The sequence below is a fragment of the Ovis canadensis genome, chromosome 3 (assembly GCF_042477335.2).
Source record: "Ovis canadensis isolate MfBH-ARS-UI-01 breed Bighorn chromosome 3, ARS-UI_OviCan_v2, whole genome shotgun sequence".
Taxonomy (NCBI): Eukaryota; Metazoa; Chordata; class Mammalia; order Artiodactyla; family Bovidae; genus Ovis; species Ovis canadensis.
In genome coordinates this window covers 230,891,506-230,898,985 of record NC_091247.1, presented here as the reverse complement: position 1 = coordinate 230,898,985, position 7,480 = coordinate 230,891,506, and the positions used below count along the sequence as shown (strand labels likewise).

The 7,480-nt window shown below is 57.4% G+C and overlaps 1 pseudogene; it reads right to left on the bottom strand.

Moving 5' to 3' along the window:
- Positions 1-5,209: 5,209 nt before the first annotated feature.
- Positions 5,210-6,318, bottom strand: LOC138436448 (palmitoyltransferase ZDHHC3 pseudogene; annotated as a pseudogene).
- Between the last annotated feature and the right edge of the window lie 1,162 nt (positions 6,319-7,480).

Here is a 7,480-nt window from a genome sequence, read left to right as displayed (position 1 = left end):
AGCGTAATATACGTGGGGTGTCGTATCCGCGTGATGCGGTCTCTGCACGATGCAACATGCGCGGGATGTACTATCTGCGTGATGTAACATGTGCGGGATGTACTATCTGCGTGATGTAATACATGCGGGGTGTAGTATCTGTGTGATGTAATATATGGGGATGTAGTATGTGCGTGATGTAATGTGTGTGGGATGTAGTATCTGTGTGATGTAATATATGTGGGGTGTAGTCTCTGCGTGATGCAGTCTCTGCGTGATGTAATGTGTGCGGGATGTACTATCTGCGTGATGTAATACATGCGGGGTGTAGTATCTGTGTGATGTAATATATGTGGGATGTAGTATCTGTGTGATGTAATGTGTGCAGGATGTAGTATCTGCGTGATGTCATATATGGGGATGTAGTCTCTGTGTGATGTAATATATTTGGGATGTATTATCTGTGTAATATAATATCTGTGTGAGGTAATATGTGTGTGATTTCTGTTAATAACAGAGATGGCCTTGCCCCTTAGTGGGGAAAGGAGGTGTTCAGTAATTGATGCTGGAGAAATTGGTTAAAATCTTGAAAAAGAAAGCAAAGGGGCTCTTACCTCACTCCGCACATAAAAGTCAGTTCTGGAGGGATTAAGCACTTAATGGTAATGTAAATGCTTGTAACACTTTTATGAGACAATGTAGGAGAGCATACTATGACCGCTGACTAAGAAATGGTTTATTAAAACCCAGAAGTGAGACACAAGCAGAAGACTGAGAAATTCTGCTCCATCAAAACCGTCCACAACGGCATAAATAAATGGACACAGAAGCCACCGACTGGGAGGAGATATTTTCAATGCATTCAGCTGACAAAGGATTAGTGTCCAGAATGTGTAACTAACTCTTCTAAATCAGTAAGAAACAGACAAATAACAAGATAAAAATGAGTGAAGGATTTGAGCCTGGAAGAGAAATAGGACCGCCCAGTGGAGAAGCTCCCAGTGTTCAGCTGAAAGCAAATTAAAACTGTAATTAAAAATGCTTCCCACACCTGTCCACAGTCTGACATGGCGCACTGGTGAGGTGGCAGGCGCTGGACTGGGGGTGTAAACTGAGGGGGGATTTTCGAGAGAGACTCAGTGAAAAGGAGCAGGGTTGAGATGCGGGCCCACAGAAGTGACATCCAGACTCCCTGTCGTGGCCCGCGTGGACGAGTGTGCGCGTGAAGTGAGCGGCTGAGGGCGCCACACCTCAGCCCCCCTGGCACCCGCAGGGAGTCTGAGCCAGGGCGGGTGTTGGACCCATCCTCGCAGCGATGTCTGTAATTCTGCAAACTGCCTGGCCTGGTGGAGTGGATGAGCCAGGTGTGACAGGTTCAGACAGTGGGGGACACTCAGTCGTGACAGCAGGTGAGCCACCGGGAGCGTGGGTCCAGAGCCTCCCTCGGGCTTCCTTGCAGGTGTGGGGAAAGGACTTGAAATTCCAAACAGCAGGAAACACAGAACTCAGGGTGATTTTTCACCCAGGGTGGGTTTGAAGAAGGTCACTCAGGAGGCTTCAGAAATTCTGTGCTTTTTTTTTTTGGCCTGGGTGGTAGATAATCCAGGGTTCATTGATGGTTAATACCTGTATCTTACGTATAGTCTGAAGTCTTCTCATCTGCTGAGTAATAAAGCAAGGACACCCACCCAAGTCCCACGTCCCTTGTACCAGTTAGCCTCTGCTGCGTAACAAATGGGTCCCAAGGCTTCCCAGCTTAAGTGGCTCATGCTACACGGTGCCTGCAGGCCTAGTGGGCACCACCGACAGGCCCTGGCCTTTGCAACCTTTGGGATGGGGCATCCGCAGGGGCCCATGTGGTCCGAACTCAGCTTCACCGTTACAGCCTGGGGGCCTTCCCGCCTCAGTGTGTCCTCCTCCCACCATGGGCCTGCGTGGTGGGGACCCTGCTCGGCTCCCTGGGGTCCTGCCCGTGCAGTTCCATCTCTCCGTGTCCGTTTCTGAGGGTCTGTCTCTTACTCCCTGTCTCTGTCTTATCCTCAGACTCCAGGCACTGGGAGCTGACTGTCCCTGTCCCCAAGGGGTGATCAGTGCCCACTTGGAAGATCCTCTAGGGCAGTTTAAAGCGGAGGAGAAATCTTCCTGTGGGTTCCTAAGGGCCAGCTGCTGTCCTGTTTGAGGGAAGAAATATTGATTGCTAATATCTGCAATAATGAACCCCAGCAAATGACACAGATTACATTTCAGACGGCCACTTGACAAATGACACCTCCAGAGGAGTCCACAGAAACGTCATTTGCCAAACTTAATGACATTCTCTGGAGACAGATTTAAAATAACTCTGGGGGTGAAAGTCTGAATCGCACAGACAGAAGCGTGGCAGCACGTGCTAGCTGGAGTCACACATCTGTGAACCAATTCTTGCATAAGATTAGAGTTTGAGGACTTGACGGCTAAGCTGGCCGTTCTCACTGTTAGCAACTGTCTTGCAACCAGTTAGACTCTATACCCCCAAACCTCATTTAAATCTTTCCCACAAAGCGCTGCGTAAGGAAAAGCAGCCCCTACGGAAGCATCTGGGGAAGTTTCTCTTTCTCAGGGGCGGGGTTGCCTGTAACACTGAGTTGGCGCACAGCCCTGGGTGGGCGGTGCGGGGGGATGTGTGTTTAATTCACGAGGATCACCGGGCAGCCCAGCCCTCTTGGCACGCCTGTGGCTGGACCATGCATATGAGGTCACATACGGCTCTGGTTTCATGGCCCCGAGACAGGAGACCCTTCTGTTCAGACCTCTGGGGGGCAGGAGGAGGGGAGAGAGATTTGGGGTCTTCAGGTACAAACCTCAGGGTTCACGCAGGGCTGGGCCGGACACTGACGGCGCTTTGCCCTGTCCGCTGTGTTTGCTCCAGCGCAACTGCCCCTGCCGGTGTGTGGCTGGGCAGCTGCGGACCGCGGGAGGGAGCTGGCCTTGAGACCGAGGGGCAGGTCTGGGAGGGCTCCAGCAGACCCACTCGCCTCCCCATCCACATCCCCAGGTCCACGGCCATCCGTTCCTCACCTCTATGGCTGCGACGGGGGCCCAAGCGCGTCCTGCCTGCCTCACTAATCTACGCTGAGGTCCTGGACGGGAGCTGGAGTCCAGGTGCCCCAGTCCCCGCCCACAGCTGACCGGCTCTGCATGCATGCCCTGTAGCCCTCGGTGCCCTTCTCAGAGGACCCTGGGAAGGGTGAGCTGGCGTGAGGTCTGCACTGGGCCGCGGCCCCTGCAGGGAGACCCCAGGGCGCTGGGGGCAGCTAACCAGAGGGGCTTCGTGGCTGTCTCGCTGTGGGGCCTGCACGTGCTCCTCAGTGCTCTTGGCCCTGGAAGCGCTGGGGTGGGCTCTGCCCCTCCTGGCCCCTCTGAGGGTCTCAATAGGAGTTGGAGCCCTCACACCTCACTTGCATAGACCACTTTGTACAATTTTACTTAAAAAGCTATAATCCCGTGAGTACTCAGGGATCCAGACCGTGGTTCCGTCTCAAAGCATCCGTGTTTTTCACAACCTGCAACCAGGCCTGCTGATTACTCCAGACTCTCACCAGGCAACCCAGTGACCTGCAGTGACGTTTCCTCCACAAGTCATCACCCTTTGGACCAGTCTCACTGGGAACCCTCCCAGCGGCTGGCTGAGATCTGGGGCTTTGGGACGCAGATTTTATCTCCTGGCTAAGCCTTCTCACCCCGTGACATTTTCACTCTGTTTTACAGACTTCATACCAGCTTCAGCTCTACCTAATCTCCCTGAAATGGCTTCTGGTTCATCACTGAAAAGCCTCCCAGAGGAAGGGCTGTGTGTTCACTCTCAAGCTCGGACCCCCTGCCCCGTGCCTTGTGGGCACCCATGGGATGAAGGGTCACAGGTCAGCCATCCGCATCGGAAGAGGGCTCTGCCCTGCGCTTAGGTGGCTGCAGGGCCGTCCTCACGGGGCCGGTCACCCTCGGGTTTCTGCTTGGCCGTGCATGGCAGCGTGGTGGGCAGGTGCCCAGCTTGGGGCCAGGCTGTCTGGGTCCAGTTCTCAGCCTCACCAGTGACTGCTGTGTCGTCTTGGGGAGTTTGCGTGATCCTTCTGTCTTCCCATGTCTAAAACGGGGCTGAACGCTCTAGCTGCCTCAGGCTTGGTGTGAAGATGAGCAAGGCGGACACAAGCACCTGCACGTAAAACTGAGGGACTGTGAACAGGGTCAAAGGGGTGCGTTGGCATTGCCGTCAGACGTGAGGCTGTAGTCAAGCACCCTTCCTGCTGGTACCACGGGAGGGGCTGGCGAAGGCGGCAGGGAGCTCTTCATGGCCCCTTACCCCTGCGCTTGTTGCTGTAAGTTGCTAGGTCCTGTCCGACTCATGACCCCATGAACCGCAGCAAGTCAGGTTCCTCTGTCCTTCACGACCTCCCAGAGTTAGCTCAAACCCATGTCAGTTGATTCAGTGATGCCATCCAATATCTCATTCTAACCTATAAGTATCTCAAAAGTTAAACAAGAAAACCCAACCTTGATGGCTTGACTGGTGAGGTCCACCAAAGTTTCAAGCACTAGCTGGTGCCAACCTCACGCAGGTTGTCAGAAAACAGAGAGCCACATCCGCCCTGCCCATTTTATATGGGCCTGGGATCTGGAGTAAATTACAAACAGATTAAGTTAGCAAAGGAGTAGAGATTTCTAAGCCCATTTCATCGATGAGCATAAATAAAAAAATCCTAAATAAAATAGGAACTCATGAAAACTGACATAACACAGCATAATCCCTCATTAAGGAGCTGAGATAACCAGGGATGCAAGGATGGTTCTGCATCAGATAAGGCAGCGCACAACGGGCCACGTGCAGGAGGTCACACCCTTGCCTCAGCGTGTAGCTACCACCTGTAATGGGGTTCCGCACGGATTCACCATACTTTGCTCACAGATGTTGCGGATTTAATCGCTTTCCCCAAGAGAGTGTTGGCAGAGTGAAAGAGGGGGCACATGTCGCCTTTCCTTTGGGGAGAGGGGCCGGTCTTGTGTATTTCCTTGGAAACTTGGAGGCCCTAAACCCCACCTGCTGCTCAGAGGGGAACCTGGCGCTTTTATTCTCTGTCGTGGAGGTCTCCTCAGTGGACACGAGAAAAGGCGGCTTGGCGTTTACAGTCTTGCGGCGATTTTCTGCGGACCACCTGTTCCGATTCCGCGGAGGGAGCTGCGTTCACACCAGGCGGGCTCAGACCACAGCCTGGGGCCCGCTGGCGGCCTGAGGTCCCGCGGAGGCGAAGGGGCTGATCCAGGCCGGGGAGGGGCGTGGGCCCAGGACTGCCTTTAGGTTCGTCCACGCGGATGCCTGGCCCGGCTCGCCCGGCTGACTCTGCGGGTCGGTGAGGATGCTGTGCATTTGGATCGTGAACATCAGGCCGGCGAAGAGGAAGCCGTTCAGCGCCACCATGAAGAGGAAGAGGAGCGAGGCCTGCAGGCGCACGGGGGTCCGCAGGTCCCACTCGCCGCGCGCGTAGGCGCGCAGGGCCGGCACGGAGAGCAGGAGCAGCACGTGCAGCGCGCCCAGCGCCGTGTAGAGCGTGAAGAGCACGAAGAACTTGCGGTTGTCCTCGCCCACGCAGTTGTTGACCCACGGGCAGTGGTGGTGCGCCCTGCGGATGCAGCGCTGGCACACTCCGCAGTGGTGCGCGCCCGGCGGCCGCACGGCGCCGCAGAGCGGGCAGCAGCCCGCCAGGCCGGGTGCTGGCGGGGCGCCCGCGGGCAGGGCGCCGGGGTCGGTGAACATGGTCCGCGCGTGGGAGGCCAGGGCCAGGGAGGCCAGCAGGTGGAAGAGCGAGCCGTGCACCGCGCTGTAGGCCGGCTGCTGCGCCGGGAGCAGCCAGGCGCTCAGCAGCAGCGCGCCCTCGCTCAGCGTCAGCGCCCACGTGGCCGAGGCGCACACGATGCCCAGGGCGTCGGGCACGAACCACACGCGCGGCGCTGCGGCCTGGCTCCGCGGGGCCAGGTCGGCTGGCCCCTGAGTGCCTGCGCCTCCGCCCTCCCCTCCCGGGCTCTGCCTGGCTCAGCCTGGGATTCCCCTCCTTCCCACCGCAGAGTTCTAGAACGCGCCCTCCAGTGGGGGCTTTGTGAACACAGAAAGGCGCCCCGCCTTCACCCGGGAAAGCCCCTTCCCGGCGGTGACTGTTTTATTTGGGGCGAATGGGGCAATGGGGCGTTGGACCTCGGAGGAGGCGGAGGTGCTGGCTGCGGGCGTGGCCCTTTTAAAGTCCTCCTTTTAAGGAAACGTGCGCGAGGAGGAAACGCCGCAGCTCCTCCTGTGTGTGCGTGTGGAGCGCACATGTGTGTGTCGGGGGGCGGCACTTCTCTGTACACTAGCTCACTGATACTCACAACTCTGACAGCACAAAGGTTTACTCCCCAGTTTGCAGATGAGAAACTGAGCTGGGGATTGGATGAACGGCCTGTGAGTGACAGGCCAGGATTCCAGCCTGCCAGTGGTCCCAGCTGGCTCCTCCGGCCCCCAGAGGAGCTGGACACAGCTGATGGCAGGTCGGCCCTCCGCCCTGTCTGCCTCACGCGGTCCGGACACCCGCTCTGGGTGCTCAGCTGCCGGAGAACGAGAGGTTAAGTATAGGTTTGGATTGAACCTACGGCCAGCATTCGGAAAGGTCAGCTCTAGACTCTTGGTCTAAGAAGTGGGTCCTGAGAAAAGACAGCTGCGCAGAGGCCAGCATGGCCGTGCCCCAAATGCCCGCAGCAAACAGAGAGTGAGGGAGGCGGGTGGGTCTGAGCTGAAAGGAGGCTGCCTGTGAAGGGCATGCCTGCCTGGCTGCATTAGTGAGAGTATAGCACCCGGGATGGTGGGGGGGCACGGCTGGGGGAGCAGCGCCGTGAGCAGCACTCCCGGTGGGAGGGGCTCGCGGCGCTTTGGCAGCAGCGAGAAGGGCGGGGGTGGGGAGGGTGGGGGAAGCCAGTGGGTGGGTCTGGTGCAGACACAGGTGGGGCGGGGCTGGAGCCCGGGGCAGAGTGCAGAGAGGGGGTCAGCGCCCACAGAGGAGGACGTTGCTGGTGACCCAGGGGCATCCCAGGGAGAGTGGACGCTCTGTCTCGAGAGGAATTCTGGCGCAGAGGATGAGTCGGGCAGGACCATGGTGGTGGTCTCGCTCACCCACAGGGGCTCTGCGGCCACCGTCCAGCTTTTCTGACAGCCGCTGCGCTGACCTGAGAGATCCCGGAGCCCACGTTGTCACGCCTGGCGCCCAGGTGTCAGAGAGCCGCCGGGCAGGGGAGAGGTGTGGCTCGCCTGGACGGCTCAGCCTGGCTCGCCGGGAGGGCCTGATGTGCTTGTTTGTTTATCCTGTCTTAAAATAATCACCAGACTTCACAAGAGTGGTTTTCGGTTCACAGCAGAACTAAGCAGAAGGTGCAGAGACGCCCCTGCCTGCTGCACAGAGAGGGGACGTTTGTCACGACTGATGCTCCCACGCCTCCATGCCGCCCG